Here is a 25,282-nt window from a genome sequence, read left to right as displayed (position 1 = left end):
AAGGAAACTTGTGAGTACTATTTGTCGAACATCAGTGTATAACATCTCTGTAGATATTGTTTTATATCCAGCTTTTGCCTATTACCCAAAAACAAAACGTAAAAGTGTACAATGGCTCTTAGGACACTATGCCTATTTCCTATCGACATGTCGGCAACAAGATTTTAATGTACAATTTAATTGCCTGCATCAAGAATACCACAGGATACCTCACTGTAAAATAAATAGATTGTATGCTAATTTTCTTACTGAAATGTTCACTTGCTCAATGAGTTGAAATGTAAATTGCAAATATATGTAATAAAAAAAAGTCGGTAACGCGTCTGACTACCATGCTTAAGGTCCCGGGTTCGATCCCCGGCCGGTTCAAATCCGGGAACTTCTCTAACGTTGTAAGCGTCCCCGGCGCCCACCCAGTGTCGAATAACATGGGTAACTTGGGAAAACCCTTGGGGGTAAAGGCGGTCAGGAGCGTGATGCTGATCACATCAACCCCACTCACGACCGGATCAAGAAAGTGTGGGGCGTTACCCCCACACCGCCTATACGCCTTCATGGCATGGTGCTAAGCACAGGGGAGCACTTTACCTTTTTACTTTCCCCGAAATGTTTTTCTCTGCGATCCATTTCCGTAAAATAAAATATCAGCGCTTGGTAGAGGAGGCGCTAAACCACAATCCTGCCTAGGGCGCCAAAATATCTAGTTACGGGGCTCGTATATACGTGATAATATTCTCGATAATTTATTTTCACCAAGGGGGCCCCAACATTTTACGTGCGATGATCGACGGGCACAGGAAACTGCGCTTCACCACTGTATACACCTATACAAACAGGATTATATGTTGAGGGATTGCATTCCGTACGCTACGAGTAATGTCTTCTGCAAAGGTTGGGAATCTTGCGTTGTGTGAAGTTTGCTTCCGCGAGTCAGTCAAGCTGGTGCTTTGAGACGAGAAAGTGTGTCTGGTTCTATGTTGTTCATTGCGTGTTTGTCGCCTGACAGGAGTATAGTTACTTCTCGAACGAACTGTACAAGGTTTAAGTGTTTTTTAGGATGAAGTTGTCAGACTAATTCAGCCATACCATCTTCTGCTCCACGATTCACAATTGCAGTTTGAGTTGTGGTCCACCAACTATGCAAAAGCAGCACATTTAACATGTGAAGAGCCATGGGAATTTCCGGCCTTGTGCCTGTATAAAGTGGCTCTGGGGCTTACCCAGCCTCAAATCAATGGGTACCTGAGGGCAACCCTGGAAGGTATAGGTGGCCTGATCGTGGTGCCCTTCCTCCTCATCATCTAAATGTGGAACTTTACCTTCCGGTGTCCCTGTCATTCGTGACCGATAACGACAACTAAAGATAGAGAAGATGGGTCCTAGTTCGTGTCCACTTTATGAACAGTAAAGTTAATTGGGACTGGACGTACAGGACTATGTGCCTCCACCGGGAATCGAACCCGGGACCCCTTGATTACAAGGCGGCAGGCTACCCCTACGCCATCGGGGAGGCTTACTAGAGAAGATGATATCTTAGATGACAAGGAGACAAAAATCACCCACGGTGCAGTGTTTTAGTCATGCATGATGGTGTAGCGGCAGAAGACAAGACCGATAAACACCGAACTACACCAACTTTCTCGTTAGCTATCTCTAGTGCTGCTTGAGCTTGCTCTTGGTGGTACGAGTAATTACAATGACAAATTTCCACCATTGTATCAAACAGAAAGATGTCATTTGAATCGTTTGGCTATATGACCATGGATACTCTAAAGTGAAAATATTCCCAGTTCATAGAAGACACTAGAGTGGATGTGAGTGTAAGGGCTCCACACTTCTAATCGTCCACCCAGACGATATATCGCGATATTGAAAAAATACCGTCCAGGCAATATCAACTAGACGATATATCGTCACGATATTTTGGCGATATATATTGTCACGATATTTGGCGATATATATCGTGAGAGCGATATGTTGTCACGATAGTTGGCGATATATCTCGGGGAGACGATATATAGCCGATATCACGATACAAAAAAAATATCGTATTGTCTGCGACGATATTTTCATGACAATATATCGCGATATCAAATTTCCGATATCGTCCATCCCTAGTCCACACCTATTAGAGCCTGGACATTGCCCTAATGCCTATTGTTCCTGTGATCAGATTCGTGTACTTGAAATGTGCCTCTCATCTTTCTATCATTCATATATCATCAAGTGAATAACTATACGACGAACGACGCATAGCGTTGCTCAAAATTAGGAAGTAAAACGTAACAACTTGCTGGACGATGATGAGGGAAACGCACAAATCAAAATAAAACAAATATCATCCTTTTAAAATCATCATTGCTTAGCTGCGTGGCTGGGGAGAGACCTGCGCTCGATCGCCAGCTCTGAACTTCGAAGGAGACGAAGAAAGTGAGCGGAAACATCCATTGCGACACTTTAGGCTGCTCTCATGCTGAACTAGGCTTTAGGCCACCCTCTGTCGTCAGCGTCCTCGAGCATAAATCGCCTTCGAAAAATTATGCAATCGCAGCTATAACATAAAAGAAAATCATGAAGACAAAGCGTCCATCCTCATCTTTACATTCCTATTTCCTTCGATCACCTTCCATATTCAATTTCATCTGTTTCTTCACTCCGGCTGAACTCAGTGGGCTAATGGGATGCTCTGACCCCTCTCAGGTACAGGTATAGTAATAGAAATACATGTGATATGAGGCTTCAACTGTGCTAAATCGTTTTTGGCGTAGGCTATGGGAAAGGAGACTAGATAAATAAACAACATATAGGTGAAGAAAGGTCTGCGTCTTCAGTAGGCTTTTTTATGGGCAATTATTTTCCTGAAGATGGTTTATTTTTAAAATACTTTCATAAATTTACATCTTAGTTACAGATCTCCATAAACAAAGGACCGAACAGATTTCCTTCTTATAATCAAATCGATGCAACTCTTGCAGTTTATTTACAGAATATGGATCAAGCTGTCATATCCGTTATATAAAGACGACCAGGCGCTTGCTTGGAATTTTATGAACGCTCCCTGACATAATGACTTTGACATGACTGGGGAAAGTTTTGAGTAATGACTCAGATTTAATATAAATTGGACATTATGGTCTGGCTTCAAGATATGAGCAGAAATACAAACTTCTATAATTCGTAAAATATTAGAGACATCGACTTGATATCGGGTATGGCAACATGTTAGCATGTTCACAGGGTGAAACCAAACCATACCAGATATCAATAATGAATAACCTGATAAATAAATAATAATCATGGAGAGAAATAATCTGAACTTATTCTTCCGTATGATGGCATGTTAGCATGCCTACAGGGCGAACCTACTCATACGGCAGAATGACATTAAGTCCTGTGCTTTATGCAAAATTGAAAACGTGAGTATATTGCGTATAAGTTTCGAAGAAATCAAACTGAATTATCACAAAGTTGAAAGCAATCGTAAATTAACTTATTCTCACGCATGGTGACATGTTATCTAACCATGCGTCAGAATAACAGTAAGTTCTCGGTCGAAATTAACATTATTTTGCGAAGATTTAATTTTAAATTTCAGAAAGCTTCAAAATAAAGTTTAAATGAACTTATTCTTTCGTATGGTGGCATGTTAGCATGACCACAGGGCGAACCTACCCATACGACAGAATAACTATATCTCTAAGTTACTTTGAGAACGAAGACTAAGTTCTTGAACCTTCCCATAAAGAGTATTAAGATGTCAGTCAACTCATTGGAGTCGGTGATAAAAATGCCCCAGAATTAGGTTCCGAAGCTGTATTTATACCCCCACATGTCAAGCAGAGCGCCTCCCGTGACACAAAAGATAAACATAGCTACAGCTGTGATATGTAGAACTAATTTGTGTATAATGGAAATATTCTAAGATTAAACATTATGTTCCATAAGAGTAGTGTAATTGATGTACTACTGGGGCGATAAATGATGAGCCCCTCTCAGGCAGATTTGGCTACACTTAAAACAGGCTCAACATGCCCATATGAGCTTTTTGCTCAAGTGTGGAACCCTGCCTAATCCAAGATTTTTGTGAAAATGCCCTCGGGAAGTTCCTGTGAAATGATGACCCCTCTCAGATTGATTTGCCTACACTTATAAAAGGCACTTCTGTGAGATTGTTGTCCATAAATTTGTTAAAAATATGCCCCTCTTGATATTTTTTTTGGCTACACTTAAAACTAGGCCAAACGTATTAACACACACCCACCCACACACACACACACACACACACACACACACTGACCTTGACCTTGACCTTGAGATGACCTTGACCTTGACTATTTTTTCGATTATTTTTTCGATTATTTTTCGATTATTTTTTCGATTATTTTTTTCGATTATTTTTTCGATTATTTTTTCGATTATTTTAACCTTGACCTTGACCTTGACCTTGACCACATCCACCCACACCCACCCACATACACACCCACACCCACACCCACCCACATACACACCCACACCCACCCACACCCACCCACATACACACCTACACCCACCCACACCCACCCACATACACACCCACACCCACCCACATACACACCTACACCCACCCACACCCACCCACATACACACCCACACACACCCACACCTACCCACACATATTTACTTCTGGTCCACTTGTGGCCTATTTCTGGTTTATTTATATTGCATCATGTTTTGCAGCAAATTATTACCCAATATTATGCATTAGACATGTGTTGTTTTCTGATTGGTTGGTTATGACATAATATGATGATGTGTTATATTCTGATTGGCTTATTGTTTCAGATATTTTCAATGCGGTCCGTGCTTAGGGTATATAAAGAGATTTTGCATTGCATATCAGCCAGTATTGTGAGAGTTGTTAAAGAGTGAGGGTGTGTTGTTGCAGTGCTGCTCATATTTTTTAAACACAAAAATATTGCAGATTTGTATAAATTGAATTACAAATCTATTTGATTTAATATATAGAATTTTTAACAACCTGTCATAGGTTTATTAAGTATAAAGTTTTGATTTGGACCCCAAGAAATTTTATATAAATACCAAAGCTAAAAATATTAACACACATACACACATACACACACACACAAAATATACAAAGCACACTGCTGAACCCAATTGATATTTTTTATTAAGCATAGAATTTTGATTTGAATCCCAAGAAATTGTATATAATAAACAACAACAAAAATGCCAAATCAAAAATATTGTAATCAATGCAAAAAGAATATATCCAGCCCCAATTGGGCCAGGCATCAAAGGAATTGTAATCCAGACAAATGCAGGACTCCCACAAAAATATGCCCTAAATGCCATAGAAAATATAGCATGGAATATTTCACATATAAACATAAAGGTACTTGCTCTGCACAGTCATCAACATTGCCCCCACAACCATCTACATCTGGTCTGAAAAGGAAGCATGAAGCACCTGTTAATGCTAGAGCAGCAAAGCAGCCACGCTATGCACTACCTATCCGTAGCAGTTTTAATGGCCAATTAAGGGATCACTGTTTTAAATCAGAGCCAAGATGTGACATTAAGAATTTTTTGAACAGTATAAATCCTGATGTGCTGGCAATTCTAAATGCACAAAATGGCTCTTATAAGCTGTCCCTCAAATTATTTACACAATATAAGAAACCAAACGGCACAAAATTTACACAGCCCCACATAACAGAAACTGTACCGGTATATTCAAATGCAAATTCAGACAAAATAATAAGCAGTTTGATAGATCAATTGAATATTAAACACTCTGAATTTGCAGCAAAAGAGTCTGGATGGAGCCTATGCGGTTCTCCACACAAGTTATATGTTAATATTTCTGAATTCAACCCATTACAAGGTTCTACATATCTGCCATTACCTGCCAATATCAAAAACAAAAAAGCCGTGGTCAATATTGAAAATAATGATGAGAAATGCTTTTTGTGGTGTATTTTAGCTGCTTTGTATACAGTTTCAAGCAATCCTGAGAGAATAACTTATTATAAACAACATGAAAATGATTTTGATGAGGCAATGGAGGGTTTAGAATATCCAATGTCTGTTCAGAATATTGATAAATTTGAAAAAAAGTCCAGGGATATTAATGGTAAACAATTATCTATTAATGTATTTATTTGTTCCACTGGCCGTGACAATTGCTTGATAGATCCTCTCAGAATCAGTACACTTGATGATGAATCTGCAATTCCGATTGATCTGCTCTTAATTAAAGGGGATGGCACAAATCATTACACTCTGATACATAATCTTGAAGCTTTAGTTAGAACACAACTAGACAAAACTCATAGAATATTCAAGTTGTGCAGAAGATGTTTGTCTGTATTTGATGGTCAAAAAATGGTGAAAGGGGTTCGGGAAGAGAATGCAGAAATTGCTAAAAACAAGTTAATTGAGCATCTGAAATACTGTGGCAACCATAAACCTGTTCATATGGAGATGCCAATGCCAAGTGAAAATGCAAAATTCAAAAAGTTTGAAGCCTTGTTGGAACACCCAGCATATATAGTCTGTGACTTTGAATCAAATCTCAAACCTCTTGCATTCTGCAGCCCAGATCCTGAGGAATCTTCAATTACACCATACCAGTTACATGAACCTTCCAGTTTTTATTATGTGGTTGTACAGGATGGTGTGGTTAGTAAAGAATATTTATACATGGGAGCAGATGCCATCAAAGAATTTGCACAAAGAATAGAAAATGAGTGCCATGACATAGCATCTAATGTCTTATTAAAATCAAAACCCATGTTGCCTTTAACAGAGAAACAGATTGAAGATTTCAACAATGCAGAAAAATGCCCGGTATGTGATTCTGAATTTTCAGATGCAAATATCAAGGTTCATCACCATTCCCATACAGATGGTAAATTCTTAATGGCCCTGTGTAATAGCTGTAATATTAAGATCCAGAGACCAAAATTTGTCCCTATATTTTGCCATGGTGCATCCAATTATGATTTTCATCATTTGATCAGGTACGAGGGGTTTGACAAGCAGAATTTAAATATTTTAGCTGAAAATAATGAAAAATATATTGCCATTAGCAAAATAATTAAAGTTAATGGTGTTCCTATTCATTTAAGATTTCTTGATTCATACAGAATTTTATCGGCTAGCCTGGCTACACTGGCCACTCAATTATCTGATGATCAATTCAAAATCACATGTGCTTTGTTACCAAATCAGGACCTGAAATTAATTAGGCAGAAGGGTGTATATCCATATGATTATGTTACAGATTTTTCTAAATTTGATGAGTGTTCTCTGCCACCACAACAAGAGTTTTACAGCAAAATCAGAGGATCTGGAATCACTGATGAAGATTATCACCATGCCCAATTGATGTGGAACAATTTAAAATGCCAGACATTTGGTGATTATCACAAGGCATATTTAAAACTTGATGTGACCCTCTTAGCTGATATACTGCAGGCATTTAGAAAATCTTCCATGCAAAATTATAAGCTGGATCCAATGTATTTTTACAGTGCTCCGGGCCTAGCATGGTCTGCAATGTTTTTAAACACTAAAATGCAATTGGATCTGATCCAGGATCAAGATATGTATCTGTTTATGGAACAATGTATAAGAGGAGGCATGGTGCAATGTTCTCAGAGATATGCCAGAGCAAATAACAAATATATTCCTATTTATGATCCAGCACTGCCATCAAATTATATACTGTATGTAGATGCAAACAGCCTGTATGGTTATGCCATGATGCAAAAACTGCCATATGCAGGGCTTGAGTGGGTTGAAGATTTTAACATTGAAGATCTTAAGAATTTTGATGACAGTAATTATGGCCTGTTCTTAGAGGTTGATCTGACAATTCCAGGTAATTTACACAACAAATTTTCTGATCTGCCCCCAATTCCTGAGGTTAAGTGTTCACCTGGCTCTAAACAGAAGAAATTCATGATGACTCTAGAGCCGAAACAGGATTATGTCATATATTACAAAAGCCTCCAGTTCCTGATGAATCATGGTGTTCAAGTGACCAAAGTTGGAAACGTTTTGAGGTTCAGGCACTCAAGATGGTTGAAACCATATATTGATACAAACACAGAGCTTCGAACATCTGCAATGAGCCAATTTGATAAGACCTTGTTTAAATTGATGGTCAATTCAGTGTATGGCAAAACAATTGAAAATGTCAGAAAACATATTGATGTTAAAATAATTACTGACCCCAGCCGGAGCAAAAAATTGATTGCAAAGCCTAATTTCAATTATAGAAGAATTTATGATGAAAATATGGCACTCTTCAACATGAAAAAAACAAATATTAAATTTGATAAGCCTATTTATGTAGGGGCTGTGATATTGGAATTGGCCAAATTACACATGTTAAAATTGTATTATGATGTGTTGAAACCTTTTTATGGTGATTGTGTAAAACTGATGTACATGGACACAGATAGTTTTGTTCTTGATATTCAAACAGAAGATGTTTATCAAGATATGGCACAGCCTGAATTGTTTAAATATTTTGATACCAGTGAACATTCAAAAATTCAACCCCACAACAAAAAGGTGCCTGGCAAGTTAAAAGATGAGACACTTGGTGATGTTATTGTGGCATTTGCTGGGTTAAGAGCCAAGATGTACAGTTTTGAAACATGTAGTGGTGCTGTTGCCAAAATGGCCAAGGGCATTGGCAGAGTAACTGTGGACAAAGAGCTTGAATTTGAGGATTACAAAAATTGTCTCAAATCATGTAGCACAATCAGAACATCAGAAAATAGAATTCAGAGTCTGGATCACTTATTGACTAGCAATATTGTAAGAAAAGTGGCTCTGGACCCACATGATGATAAGAGATGCATTTTATCATGTGGCATACATACTTTACCTTGGGGGCATTGTGATTTGAAAAATGGCAATCAATGCCCAATTACAGAGCATGATTTGAAATAAATAAACATGCCTATGAACTTATTTGGGTTCAAAAAACAGGCTATTATGGACCTTCCAACACCACAAGCCTCTTCTGATATAATATCTAAACTAAGTGCTTTGTTAATTATTCATCTGAACAGCATACTTACAGATGTTGATGATGAAACAGGTAAAATATTGTACATATTTAACAATAATTTAAATCATTACCAATTACCTGTAGGTGGTCAATTGCAATTTATTACAACCCCTGAGGGTAATGTCAAGATTTCAGTAGGGAGAAATATTTATAGAATTAAGCACTCAAACATGATTTCTGGCACTGTATATACTGTTTCTGCTGGTGACTGCTTATATATTGAGGTCCCTGGATCCTATGACAAGCTTATACCCTTTTTTATAGAATTAAGAATCAGATATTCAATAATAAATAACCACTAAAACAAAAATGCCTAATGATATATTTGGTCATACAAGACATGAAGATCACAGTGATGAGATTCTGATGCTTGATGTCAGAGTCAAGAAATTAAGAAGTGATTTACAAGCTTTACAAACCACACTGAATGCCAGTCTTCAATTAGAAATTACAAATTTACAATCACAATGCATGGACCCTCTTCTTAAAATTGACTCAGAACTTAAATTATTGCTTCAGAAATATACTGATTTGGTCACATTGGATAATTTTCAAAGTTTAGAAGAAGCTGTAGCAGCTCTTCAAGCCAAATTTAAAACCCAGGCTAACAACTCTGAGCAATTGAAACAACAATTAGAAGAACAGATTAATAATGTCCAGGCACAGCTCCAAACAATTGTCAAAAGCATAAAATCACAAGAAGATTTTGATCTAGTGATTTCCACTCTAAAGGAACAGATTCAATCATTACAGATACCTAATCTAGACCCTCTGAACAATGCCATAGCCGAGGTTAAAGAAAAAATTGAGACACTTGAAAATTTTATGAACAACTTGCCATCTTCTGATGCTTTGAGTGCAATAACTCGGAGTGTTGCCAACATCAAGCTGCAACTTGAAACATATGAAGGTTTTGGAAAAATTCAAAGTACCATAACCCATCTTGAGGGTACAATAGCAGCAGTGCAAAGTGATTTGACAAGTGTACAAGAATCTCTAGAATCTCGCCTGCCTGGTATTGTAGACACACTTGTCAGTGTCCAGCAACAGATCACAAAGCTTGAAAACCTCAACACTGAATCTGAGCTATCTCATTTTCATCACTTGATCGATGATATCCAAACAAAACTTGAAATTTTACAACAATTAACACCCACTCAGGCAGATATAGCCCTGCTCCAAAATGCTATGCAAAATGTGGCTGATGCTTCTGAATTAAATAATGTGAAATTGGCACTTGAATCTTTGCAAAATACTGTATCAAATCTGCCTACATCACAGGAACTTAAAAATATTAAGAGAGCAGTGAATCGCATATTGAAATCAGAAGATATCAAGAATATCCAGACAGAGATCAAACAACTCACTCAAACAGTGGCCACTCTACCAACTAATCAACATATTAATGAACTGCATGCCCTGTTTGAGGATATCAGAAGACAGGTCCATGATCTTACTGCTCAAAATTCAAAATTGGCAGTTATTGAAAATTTGCAACAAATTGTAGCTAATATCAAGCAACAGCTAGGGACCATGGAATCCAATCAAGCAAATGCCCTGTCTGTTTTTGCCACCCAGCTTCAAGAGATTGTGCAACAATACAAGAAACTTGTTGTGGACATAAAAATCAAGCCAGGCCATGATGATGTTGTTAGGACTATTAATGAGCACCTTGAATCTGTAACAAGCAGATTGCTTACAGCAGAAAATGAAATAACAGGCATAATCGAGAATCCAAAACATACAGTAATTCTTGAATTGTACAGCATCCCCAACAAAGAATATGATTCACCATTTACACCAGGTGGCAAAATATATATGCTGTCCCCTGCACAATTATATTACCAATTTTTTGTTGGGGGCACACTGAGACCAATCAAGATCAAATATTGGCTTCAACCACAGGCACACCACTACCCCACCTTATCAATAACAAATGCTGACAACAAACCAAAAATCACCAGTGTAGAGTTAGAGGATTTTACAGATCCCAATACATTAGAAACAGCCTATGTTGAAGATGATGGCTCTCTGGAATTTAAAATACAAATAGGGGACAAATTATATTTAGAAAATCCTGTAGTATCAGCTGCTGAACACCCCATAGTTGCAATATTCTTGTTTTCATATTATGTCTAGACAAATTATTGTTGATGAATTACACAGACAAGCCAGACATAATTATAAGAGACTGCCAGTAGTCACAAAAGGCATAGATGATTTATGGCAAGGGGACTTGATTGAGATGGCAAGTGGACAGCTGAAAAACTTAGACAAAATCAACAAGGGCTACAAGTATCTACTTACTGTAATAGACACATTTTCAAAATTTGCCTGGGCTGTGCCACTCAAATCCAAGACTGGAAAATGTGTTACAGAAGCCATCAGGACAATCATCAATCAGAGTGGAAGATCACCGCGCTATTTGCAAACAGATAATGGCAAAGAATTTTATAATTCTGTGTTCCAATAATTTATTAAAAGCCAGTCAATAAAACATTACTCGAGTTACAGTGATCTCAAAGCCTCAATTGTAGAGAGATTCAACAAAACCCTAAAAAATCTTATGTATAAACAATTTACACTTCAAGGTAATTATAAATGGCTTAATATTCTTCCACAACTTCTACATAAATATAACAACTCCGTTCATTCCACAATCAACATGAAACCCTCTGAAGTAACTTCATCTGATGAGCAAAAATTGATCAGGACTGTTTATTATCCTAGATACCAGCCAACAACAAGAAAGGCCAAATACAAGGTGGGTGATCAAGTAAGAATCAGCAAATATAAGCACTTATTCAAAAGAGGCTTTACAAGAAACTGGAGCACTGAATTATTTATAGTGGTTCAAGTTAAACCTGGGACCCTTAACACATATATAATAAAAGACCACCGAGGAGAAATTCTCAAAGGCAGATTCTATGAAGAAGAACTCAGCAAAACTAAACAGCCTGACACATATCTCATAGAAAAAATCATCCGCAGAAAAGGCAACAAGTTATTTGTCAAATGGCTAGGACTTCCAGAACACAGCTGGATCGATGCAGACAAAGTGATAATATGAGCACCTGGGATGTTATAAAAAGGCTGCCAGAACCTGAACAGCAGATTAAGAGAAATGGCAAGTTGCTGCCTGAAAATATTAGATGTCTTATTGTTGGGCCATCGGCTTGTGGTAAAACTACACTAATGATTGATAATTTTTTATTGGCACCCAACTGGTTAGACTGGAAAAACAGGCACTTGTATGTTTTCTCTAAGAGCTTGGAACAATTAAAATATCAACAGCTGATGAAACTATATGATGGATTGGATATTGCCACTTTTGAACCAGATGTTAAGCCACTTCATGAATGTCTCGATAATTCTGTTGTTGTGTTTGATGACATTATACTGGATAATCAAAACAAGGTTAGAAATTTCTTTACACAGGGCCGACACAAAAACATTGATTGCTTCTACCTGGCACAGACTTTTTCAAAAATACCGAAGCAGCTGATCCGAGAAAACAGCAATTTTATATGTGTGTTTCATCAAGATCATACCAACCTCAAACACATACATGATGAATATGTAGGTGGGGACTTGAGCTACAATAATTTTTCCAAGTTTTGCAGTAGGTGCTGGAACCAGGACAGTTATGGGTTTGTCACAATTGATATGACAAGAAAACCCAATAGTGGCAAATACAGAAATAAAATCAACAATTTTCTAGACATTGAAACATATATAAATAACCATGAAAAGGCCAATCATTGATGATCTTAAATTAAGAGATTATCTTGTAAAAAGATTTAAGGGATGGAAATCACAGAACCGAGGAATGTATGAACAACACGAACAAACAGAACAGCCTATAATTGATGCTATTAGTGAATTAGGTAAAAATATCAAAACTGTTACAGAGCAAAATCAAAATTTGTTCACAGAGCTTGTACCTGTAGCTGCAAGGAACATATTAGATTATCCAATCACCCCACTTTCCAGTATTCATACACCTAGTCCTGTTGCTCCTCGAAGAATTGAAGCTACTCTGGATCCTATTGAATTGGGTCTTCTTGCTCAAAAAATATTTGAGCACACCTAAAGACAACAAAGATGAGGTCTTTGGCTTATATGCTGACACAGAGCGTGATGGTAGCATCATACATAGAATTGGCAATTTCAGAGTAACATTTATGGGAGATGATATAATTGTATATTCAGAATCCCATCTTGGAGAAAAAGGTGCTTTTGTTAAATATCTTGGCACACCTGCATTGTGGGAACTGATGACTAGGAAAAGGCCTGGCAGCTATACAGATCAAGATTATGAGCACTACAAAGAAATATTAATAAAATCAGATGCTCTATACCAGAACAATGATCCCACACAAAAAAGAGTCAAGTCTAGCAGTGGAGCAAAATACAACAATTTAATCAAGCCCATATGGTCACAAATTAAGACAGGCAATGGAATCAAACAATACAACACCCTGCCTAAAGAATTTGTGTGGGTTGATGATGTCAGGAAACTTGTAGATAGGTTATTGGTGATAGCTGGGGAGGAAAATGCTGGCAACCACAATTTTTACAATGAAAAGGTTGGAATTATGGACATGATAAGCACAAAATTGTCTAATTTTATAGTGAATGACACTAAGGGGATTGGATATCTTATAAAAATTATTAATACTCTACCACCTAAATTTTGGAATATTTCTGAGGGTCGGGGGCTTGTTAATGACATTATAAACAAGCTGCCATTTGAACTACACATTCCAGGCTATCAGTATTGTGGTCCAGGCACAACATTGGAGCATAGATTAAACAGAGGTGATCCTGGTGTTAATCCCCTAGATGCTGCTTGTAGAGACCATGACATAGCATACAACACAAATTCTGATCTTGACAAGATACATGTTGCAGACAAGAAATTAGAAGAGGCTGCATTTGGTAGATTTGTAAGCAAAGATGCTTCTTTGAGTGAAAAAATAGCAGCATTGGGAACCACCATAGCTATGAACACCAAACAAAAACTGGGGTGGGGGATGTAAATATGTATATAATAAACCTACAATGAAGGTCAAGGGGGTTATGTATCAAATACCTTATGCAGGTCTTAAATCTCTTAAAACTATTGATAGTCTTTTAACCAAAAAGCAGCGCAAGAAAAAAAGCTCTTGTATTGCCAAGGGCCATGGTATGAAATTGTTGCTTAGTACCCCCCAATTAAAAAAATTACAACAATCTAGAAAAAAATCACATGTGGGGGGTTTCATATTTACTATCCCGGCCATCTTAGCAGCACTTGGGGCTGTTGGGAGCTTGGCTGGGGGATCAGCTGCCATAGCAAAAACAGTAATAGATGCCAAGAAAAATAGGGCAGAATTAGATGAATTGAAGCGCCATAACCTGGCCATGGAGAAACAAGGCAAAGGTGTTAAGAGAGCCATGAATAAGTTTAAAAAAACAAGAGCCGCTTACAAACCAAGATATTGAAGCTTTAATCAAGCCACTGGGCATCAAAAATTTTAGAGGTGTGTACATGTCTGATTCTTTGCCAGAACAACCACTCAACAAAGAGTGTGGCATTGTTAATTTGGATAAGTACAAAAATCAGGGAACTCACTGGATTTGTTATCTTAAATATTTAAAAGATGAGGCATTTGTGTTTGATTCATTTGGAGGTGTTCCACCTGAAAATTTAATAAAATATCTAAAATCAGTTAATCTTTATTACAATAATGCCCGTGTACAAAATTTCAAAGATGTTAATTGTGGACATTTGTGTTTATCTGTTCTCAGATATATGTCTCAAATAAATAAACCATCAATTGAAAATTTTCAAAAAGCCTTGTGGTATCTGAAGCATCATGGGGGTATTCCATCTCACCAGCCAAAATTCAATATTGAAACTCAAATTACATGATTATATAGTGTATCCCAAAACAATAGCTCTCAGAGCATTTTATGGCATGTACTTGATCCCTAATATTACACACCACAACAACAAAATTGCAGTAGGGGATCAAAAAATTGTCATCACTCCAGGGCAGTATAATCTGTCCACTCTAAATGCTCAATTACCCAGAGGTATAGTATTAACTCAAAATTCTGTCACTCACAGAGTAGAGATTGTATCTGCTACAGAAACAGTGGATCTGGGTACTATAGGAGAGCTGTTAGGCTTTGAGAACAACACAAAACTTGAACCAGCCATCAAACACACTGCTATTAATATACCTAAATTCTTAGCCATAGAGACTCTGAATATTCACTGTAATGTGGCCGAGGGTATGATCACCAAATCAAATGGCATAGGCACTCACAAACAAACTGGTATCATTGCAACATTTAAACCTAATTCTGAATTTATGGAGCCAATCATCTACACTCCATCCCCAACATTATATTTTCCTGTGTGCCATAATAGAATAGATAATATTGAATTGATGGTCACTAATGAAAAAGAAGAATTAGTTGATTTTGCTGGAGCCACAACAACTGCAATCATAGAGATTAATATTTAAATAAAAATACATACAAAAAAAATGGAAAATATTGAGAGTTATGAGCTACAATCATTCCCTCCAAACAGGAGGACATTTGCAAATTTAAATCAACCCAACACAGAGATTGAGGTTGATCTTGATGTAGGGGATGGCTTTATACACCCTCACAGAGCAGATCTATACATCAAATTTGATGTTGTAAAGCTCGATGGAACAGATTATCCGGCAAATTCAAATATAAGATTGGTAGACAATTTTGTGCCGCATCTGTTCTCTGAAATTGAGATCAGAAAGCATGGTGTTGTTATAAACAGAGTGGATTATCCCGGCATTACCTCCACAGCTTTGGCCACACTAAAATTATCCAAAACCGAGGCTTCTTACTACAAAATAGGTGGATTTGAGGCTGGTGATAAAATATTATCCAAGAGCCACACAGTGCTGTTCCCTATGCGCCTGTTGCCAGGATTCTTCTCAGATTACAAAGATATTATGTGGAAGGGTGGTTTAAGAATCACATTTACAAGAGCTGCAAATGATAATAATGCTTTGATGAGTTACAGCACATTAAACTCTACAGGGGAAGCTCTGCCCAATACCCTACCTGATGAAGGCAAATGCATTATTCAGACTATGGAGCTAAGAATCCCAGTTGTTGAATATGAAGCCAGTTATGCTCTTAAATACAAAGCAGATATAATAAAAAATCCACAGGCTCCTTTACAATTTTATACATATCAATGTGTACAGAAGCCTGCAACTGGTACTTATTATGAGTTTGATGCTACAAATTCATTCTCCAGTATACAATATGACATGCCGGATTTTGTGGTGGTTCTGTTTCAGACTGGAAGACACAATAATCAGGAAAAAAATTCAAGTAGATTTGATAACTGCAACATCAAGAACATATATCTTAAAAATGGCAGAAATGAGGTATTCCCTAGAGAAAATTATAATTTAGACATGTCCAAGGATGATTTCCTTAAATTATATGAAGCATTTACAGCATACAAAAGGGTCACTACTGGCAATACTGACATGTATTACACACCAGATGAATTCCAAGCACAGAGACCCATGTTTGTAATCAACACTTCAAAAAGGAAACAAGTTGTGGTTAATGACAGGACAAACATTAAAATTATCTGTGAATTCCACGATACACTCCCTGATGACACCATATGTAGTGTTATTCTCATAGGTGAAAAATCATATGTTTATGATGTAAGAAATGAGAGAGTCACAGAGCAATTCTAGAAAGTCTCTGCATATTACATTGCTTTAATATTAGATAAACAAATTGAGGCTGGTGTCCAATTGAACTTAAACCGGAAGTAAATATGTGTGTGTGTGTGTGTGTGTGTGTTAATACGTTTGGCCTAGTTTTAAGTGTAGCCAAAAAAAATATCAAAAGGGGCATATTTTTAACAAATTTATGGACAACAATCTCACAGAAGTGCCTTTTATAAGTGTAGGCAAATCAATCTGAGAGGGGTCATCATTTCACGGGAACTTCCCGAGGGCATTTTCACAAAAATCTTGGATTAGGCAGGGTTCCACACTTGAGCAAAAAGCTCATATGGGCATGTTGAGCCTGTTTTAAGTGTAGCCAAATCTGCCTGAGAGGGGCTCATCATTTATCGCCCCAGTAGTATCATCAATTACACTACTCATAAGGTTCATTTTTCTATGTCTAAAACAACAATTATGACCTTGAAGTATCTATAATATTCTCTACCACAAACTTTGCCACATTCTTAAAGAACTGCTTTCCAATGTCCATAAGGCTTATGTTACTAATAACTTCAACTGAAATCTAGCTCTTATGGCTTTCATAATTGTTCAATTCTAAAACTGAGAACAACATATTTTAAGCTAATTGACAACAATGAAAGATTTTGCTTCCATGAAGCTTACAAATAACAAACACGAAACGTTTGGAATTACAAAATTATGTCATTAGGTCAACCATTAAATATCTTAACTTTCATAACGTTTATCGTGAATATAAGAAGCAAATATTATAAAGAATAATATTAGATATGACCGAATCTTTGATAGGATGCGGGAGGATCATATCATACTTGCATTACAGAAGTACGTTTCAGGGTAATTCAGTAATTATACGTAAATTCTATAATTGCCTATATTGGCTATTTCGATCGTAAGTGTCCATTTCGGTTATTTGTGATTGAATAGTTTCAAAATAGTGATAAAATAACTAAACTGTGAAAAGTGTGTCTTGTCCTCCTTTTGACGACTCACACCCACATCATCCACATCAGACTAGACGCTACAGTGAGATGCACAAGTATTTCTCGGCAAATTGTTCACGACTACTTTCATTAAATTTTATCTTGTATCGTACATGGATGTAAGGATTGGATTTTTATGCATAATGGTTCAAGGGTTGTCCGCAACTTATTTGGGTTTGGTTTCAATTTCTGAAGATCTCAGCGTAAAATAAATAGAATAAACATGTTGATGGACAATTTGATTGGTAATACTTGTGCATCCCACTGTACTATCGGAGTTAACTCTGAATTCTGCAATTTATTTGAATTGCAAAATCGGTCATAAACTTTGAAAGAAATAGCCAGAAGTACCACGTAGTTGGATTGTTACAGGTGGACAAAGGTTTAAGCAAGATTTTGGAATCTGATTGGGATGGTGTTGCTGAAGTACCCAGAACTTTAGGTTGATTCGACGCATGGAGTCTAAGAGTGTTTCCTCTCCTATAGCATCTCTAATTTCAACGTTTGAAGTATATCTGCCACAGTAATGATCCTCAGAGTCTTGTTTTGTCAGGACAGGACAGGAGTAGAGATGGCGATTTTGTATTTTTGTTGATGTTTCGGAAATATTCGTTTCATTATTTGTGGCTTCTTCCCCCATGTCTTGGTTTGCTTGCAACGTTCTCCCCACGTGCTCCGCACTGCACTAACAACACAGCGCAGGAGTACTGGCACGGGCTGCGTTCAACGCACTAAACCGTGAAATTAGGTGGACGGCAAAAGTCTACCCATATGCTCTAACTTTTTGTCAGCCGTAGAACATGGACTTAGAATTATCTTAGGCCTTGCTGGGTGTAAGGAAAGATTATACCAGCTTTATATATATATATATATATATATATATATATATATATATATATGTATGTGTGTGTGTGTGTGTGTGTGTGTTTATTATATCTTAACACAGGGTGTCCGTTAGCACACTTACACACGTGTCTTTACCTGAAATCCTTACCACGCGCGTGCATTTACTTGTACCACACACGTGCTTTTACCTGCACCACGCACGTTCTTTTACCTGTACCACCTTTGGTCTTGAAGAGAAAAGGGGGGCAGGGAACATCCAATTTATTCCTCGCTGTGAGGCGCCAGGGGAAGTATGGGGACCTAATTTTATTTAGGGCCTTGGTCGCCGCTGACGTCACGGGTTCCCCTGTAAATGAGAGAGGGTTGTGCATAGTACCCCAACCACAGCCGAGAATTGGCCGAAACCAATCGGTACTCCCGAATAACGGGCGCAGGGTAAAAGGATGAAAGGATGCCGCGACACACCCGGCGTAAGCTGGGAATTGGCAAGCCAACCGGTGTCTCCTATGCAGGGACGGCAGGTTAGAAAGGAAGGTCCGGGTGCTCCCAGACAAGCCGGGCAGGTAGAACCTGGGCACCTATCAGCCTAAGCGAGCGGACCAGGTAGGTAGGTTTCTGCTAGGCTCTTATTCTTCTTTCTTCTTTCTCCGTCCTTCCTTCTGGGATGGCTTCTAGTTCTCAGGCTGGGAGGCCAGTTAACCCTGGATGTTTGCCTGATGACATCAGGGAGCCAACTGAACTCCGGGCCTCGCTTCGCTGGCTTTATACTCGCGGGGGCGGCGCATTGGTGGTGAAAATTTTAACTACAAGTACGCGTTGCTAACTCATTTTTTTACATATTGCAACCTTCGTACTGAGAAACATCCAATAAGTGACATTAAGAAAACACTAGTGGGAAAATCACTAGTTGCACGTGCCAATTTAAACTAAAGTGTGTGCATTCAGACAATACAAGTGATATTGAGCCTTGCAGGACTCTTTAACGAATTGAACAGTATAAATGACAATAAATGATAACATTCACCGAATACAGCGACCACGCAGGGTCGAAGGTAATAAACGTAGTGGTGGATCCGTTAACGTTTACAGAATACAGCGACCACGCAGGGTCAAATAATAATCGAAACTAATTATCGTAGAGGTGGATCCGGTAACACATTTAAACTAAAAGCGTACGCCTCGGAGGGACATTTAGCATGCATTCTTTATCCAAATCTTCTTAATAAAATATAATATGGCGACCACGCAGGGTCGTTAAATGTGGCGACCACGCAGGGTCGTTACATGCTTTATTTTGATATTTTCTCCTTTCCCAATACTGTTCTGCTAATAACTAACTAACTCTCTAGTTTTCTTAAACCCGAAGGATCATGGCTGCAGCAACACAGGCCTTCCATCTTTCCCTATCTTGAGCAAGATCTATATACTCTTTTCCATCCCTACCGATTTCCTTTAGGTCCATCTCAACGTTGTCTCTCCATCTTCGTCTTGGCCTTCCTACAGGTCTCTTACCATCAGGTTTCTCAACAAGAATCTTGTAAACTCCTCTTTCGTGTCCCATTCGTGCCACATAGCCTGCCCACCTAAGTCTTCTTGATTTAATCATTCTAATAATATCTGGACATTAATACAAATTATGTAGTAAATTATGTAACCTTCTCCACTCACCTGTCTCCTCATCCCTTTTAGGTCCAAAGATTTTCCTAAGGATCTTATTTTCAAATACTATCAATTTATGTTCCTCTTTCAATGTAAGGGACCAAGTTTCACATCAATATAATACTACAGGCAAAATTACGGTTTTGTGTATTTTAACTTTTAGTTTCTTAGATATTAAACGAGAAGACAAAAGTTTATGAAGAGAGAAGTAACATGCATTTCCTGAATTAAGCCTACTTTTTATTTCCTCTTTAATATAATTTTCATTTGTTAATAATACTCCTAAGTATTTGAATTTGGAAACTGGTTCAAACGAGTTGTTATCAATAATTAGATTTTGATTATTACCTAACACTTGGTTTCGGCCTGTAAGCATATATTTAGTTTTCTCTTTGTTAACTTCCAAACCTATCTCTTTAGCAGTTTTGAAAAATATTTTAGCATTCTTCTTAATTGTATTCACAAGAGATCTCCAGTAACAAAGCTTGGAAATTGTTCTATTCGAGCTGCCTCGGAAGTCAAGTACTTAGGAATATTAATCGAGACACAACTGTGTTTTCGCTCTCACATAGTTAATGTCTTGACGAAAGCAAAAACCACTATGCATAACATTATGAGCATGGGTAATTTGGCGTACCGGCTGCCTTTTGACACAGCAATGCTATATTACAGAGCGGTGTTCTTGCCGACAGTATGTTATGCATCCTCTACCTGGGCAATGATGACCCTCAACCAATATGTGAAAGTCAAGTTACGGGCAGCACAGAGGAATATCTTCCTGAGAATATTGGGCGCCTTTCGGACGTCCGCTACAGCTGCTGTAATAGCAATTGCCGGTGTTCTTCCACTCGATTTCGAGGTTCAGAGATATGCAGCCAGATACTGGCTGAGGAAAGGGCAGCATAATAAGATCGTAGCCCTTCTTGGTCAAAACCTCAACACATTTCAGGACATCGATCAACACTTAGAAAATGCCTGGAAGATGGAATGGGAACAGCATCCCGGTTCCCGACGTACCAAAGGATTTCTGCCGTTGGCGAAGATAAGACCTAAAAACTCCTTCTTCCGACCATCAAAGGGTATTACTCATTTCATTACAGGGCATGGCCCTTACGGTTCCTATTTAAAGAGGTTCGGACTAAGATCTGATGATAAGTGCCAGAAATGTGGAGTAATAGATACACCGGAACACGCCCTTTTAACTTGCGAGAAATTTGACGACGTCCGAATTCGGCGTCTGAGGACCAATTTAAGAAGAGGCTCATTCCAGCAGATGGCGAGCTGCCAGCAGACCTTCAATATCGTCAACAAGCTTGCGGATATAATATCAAGCTATGAGCATTTCGAGTATAGAAGATCAGACCCCACAGAAAGAGATACCACTCCTGGCTCTACTATACGTGGGACTGTCGCAGTTCAGGATGTACTTAGGAGATCAACTCGGGTACTGAGATCAGCCATTACTGTGACCACTGAGGAAGATCATCAGCAAGAAGAGATCAGGTACTACGAGACAGGACAACTTCCCTTAATAGAGGACGTTTCTAAATAAACCTCCATTAGAGGAAAACAGTCGGAAGAATTCGAAGCAGATTCGTAGTGCAGACCTGATTCCAACACTAGAGCGGATGTTGTGGTCTTCATTAAAGGGCACTCCAGTTTTCTACGGGCCCTATTGGACCCTGAATTATTATTCTCTATATTTTATGTATTATATATTATTCTATATTTACCTTTTGGATCTTATTCTATATTAAACCTATGCATGCTTCTCGAAAACTTCTCTAGATTCTCAAACTCTAATTTCAAACATCTCGGTTTTATCTTAGGTACCGAGATTTATATTACTCGCTTATCTTCTTATTCAAACTGGTGTAGAAGCGGAGTTTCCCAGAACCTAGTTAACCACTCCAAAGTATATCCTTCACTCCGGGACACGAAGAATACCGCACTCAGTAGAAGCACCAACGACAAACGATAGCTGAGTGAGAGGGTATAAGAAGTGAGAGTGGCGAGTGGTGGCGGAGGTTCGCACCTTCGTGTCCCCATTTTTTAAAAATTGTATTCACATCATCACCCAGTAAGTCTACATCATCTGCATATGCTAACAACTGAGTCACACCATTTAATTTTAGTCCTTCTTTAGTTTCTTTTACCTTCCTAACAGCATATTCTAAGGCAAAATTAAAGAGCAATGGAGATAATGAATCTCCTTGTTTTAACCCATCATGAATTCTAAATTTGTCAGACATATTAACACCCACACGAATTTTACTTTCTGTTTCACTGGTGCATATTTTTATCATACTAACAAGCTTCTTAGGTATTCCAAACTCTACTAATATATTATATAATTTATCTCTTTTGACCGAATCATATGCTTTTTTGAAATCAATGAATAGCTGATGGACATTTTGATTATATTCCCACTTTTTTCAAGTGTCTGTCTGATGTGAAAAATTTGATCTGTAGTTGATCTGTTACGTTTAAATCCACATTGATAATCACCTATAATTTCATTAGCATATGGGGTTAGTCTTGTTAAAAGAATGTTAGACAATATTTTGTATGTTGTTGAGAGTAGAGAAATTCCACGGTAATTATTGCAGTTCATTTTATTACCTTTTTTAAACACAGGAACAATTATGAATTCTTTCCACTGTTGAGGGATTTCTTCTTTATTCCATATTAAACAAATTAATTTATGAATTTGACATATTAATGAATTTCCACCATATTTAATTAACTCAGCTGGTATTAAATCAATGCCAGGTGCTTTGTTATTCTTTAGCCTTTTAATAGCATCTTTAACTTCAGTCAAGTTAGGTTCTGGAACTAAAGGTTCTGCTGTGTGGACTTCATTTACTTCTCATTTATCTCCTACATGGACATTTAAAAGGTCATTAAAGTAGTTCTTCCATCTATTTAGAATATCGCTGGAGTCAGCTAGAAAATCACCGTCTTTATATTTTATCAAGTTAACTTTAGGTTGCCACCTCTTTCTAAATTCATTTACACCTTTATATAAATCTCTGATATTTTTGTTTTTGCTGTTTGTTTCAATTTCGTTAATTTTGCTTTTCAAATAATCTCTTTTTTTACTTCTAAACGTGCGGTTAACTTCTCGCTTTATTCTATTATAATTGTTTAGATTTGTATCATCAGAGTTATTTAACCACCTAAGTCTAGCCTGATCTCTTATTTCTATTAGATTATGACAGTCAATATCAAACCATGGCTTACTTTTTCTCGGTTTATGGTATCCTATACTTTCTTTAGCTGCTGATTCTATTGCATTACGTATGTACTCCCAATTCTTATTTACGTCTGTCTCATTTATATTTTCATCATCATTTAAATCCTGCAAAACATCAAATTTATTTGACAGTTTAACTTGGTAATCTTTCTTAATTCTTTCATCAGTAAACTTTCCTGTATCAAATTTTAGAACTTTTAGATTTTGTTGCTTATGATTTATCACTGAGAGTCTTTCTCTTAATTTAGCAATTACTAAATAATGGTCACTGGCACAGTCAGCACTTCTATGTGAACGAACGTCAATTATGCTAGTATGCCTTCTTATCAATGAGAATATGATCTATCTGATTATGAGTTTTACCATCTGGAGAAGACCAGGTATATTTATGGATATCTTTATGTATAAAAGTGGTACTTTTCACAATTAAATTTTTTGAGGTTGCAAAAGTAATCAATCTTATATCATTATCATTACATAATTCATGAAGACTTTCTTTACCAATCGTGAGTTTAAATGTCTCTTCTTTGCCAATCTGTGCATTACAGTCACCTAACAGAATTTTCATATCATACTAGAAAATTTATCAAAGACCTGTTCTAACTCTGTATAAAAATGATCTTTAGTATTATTATCTTTATCTTCCGTAATCATGGAAATTGGGGATACTTTTCTCTTAGATAGAATCTTGCCGCTTTCGTTGAAGGAAATCGCTGCAGATTGGTTCAGATTTTCGAGACCTTTCGGCACTTTTAGGGAATTCGAGAAGGCTTTTCTTGAGGAATTATTTAGTGTCGATTATGATTCGGAAATAGCAAGGATAATTCAGAACAATTACCAGTCACCAGACCAGTCTCTTCTTGCATTTATTCGACACACCAGGAAGCTTTTTTCAATGAGGGAGAAACGGGGGACAGAAGACGAGGTCATCCAGCATGTTTTGAAATTTTCCCATCCTAAATTCAGAACACACTTGTACAACAGAACATTCGCAACAATCAAAGATTTGGAAACCCATTCTATGGACATTCAAAAGAGATTGTATTCAGAAGCTCTGTACTATTGTCCAGAGCTAAGAGATAGCAGTTTACCACTAGCGTCAACTTCAGGGAGAGTCGCAAGGCAATTAGTAGCTGCGGGGGCAACAAACCCTTTCGGTCGAGTGGGAACAGAAGTACCAATGAGTGCCATAAACCCGGGTCTTTTCAACCGCTTGAGCCTTTCCGGGAATTTTGGAACCCCGCAGAGCAGAAGAACCGACGAGGAGAAGGGGGTATGATGGTCCGCAGAAAGGCGCTACCTGTTCCGTTTCTAAAGATACCGTTAGACCAGAACAGATAACTCCTGTTCTTGCTCACGTAGAAGGAAAGCAAAACAGGGGGAGGAATAGGGAAATACGCAACTGCAGAAATTTCACTTCTGGCGACAAAAAACCGTTAGTCACCTGTAAGGCTCAGGAAAAGGACTTCTCGCTATATTTGGATTCTGGTGCGTCTGTGAGCACCGTGTCTGTTGAGATCGCAAGAGAACTGGAAAAACAAGGAAATAAGATTAACAATAAACTTATTAATATTTCTTTGGCAGTAGGCTCTGTACAATCATGTGGGGAAATGTATCTTACTGTACGTTTGAATGGGATGAAATTTAAGCATAAATTCGTCGTTCTGCGCAATTG

Source organism: Lepisma saccharinum, chromosome 23 (assembly GCF_977018435.1).
Source record: "Lepisma saccharinum chromosome 23, izLepSacc3.1, whole genome shotgun sequence".
NCBI lineage: Eukaryota > Metazoa > Arthropoda > Insecta > Zygentoma > Lepismatidae > Lepisma > Lepisma saccharinum.
The sequence above is the reverse complement of the archived record's forward strand: the minus strand, read 5'-3'. Positions refer to the sequence as shown.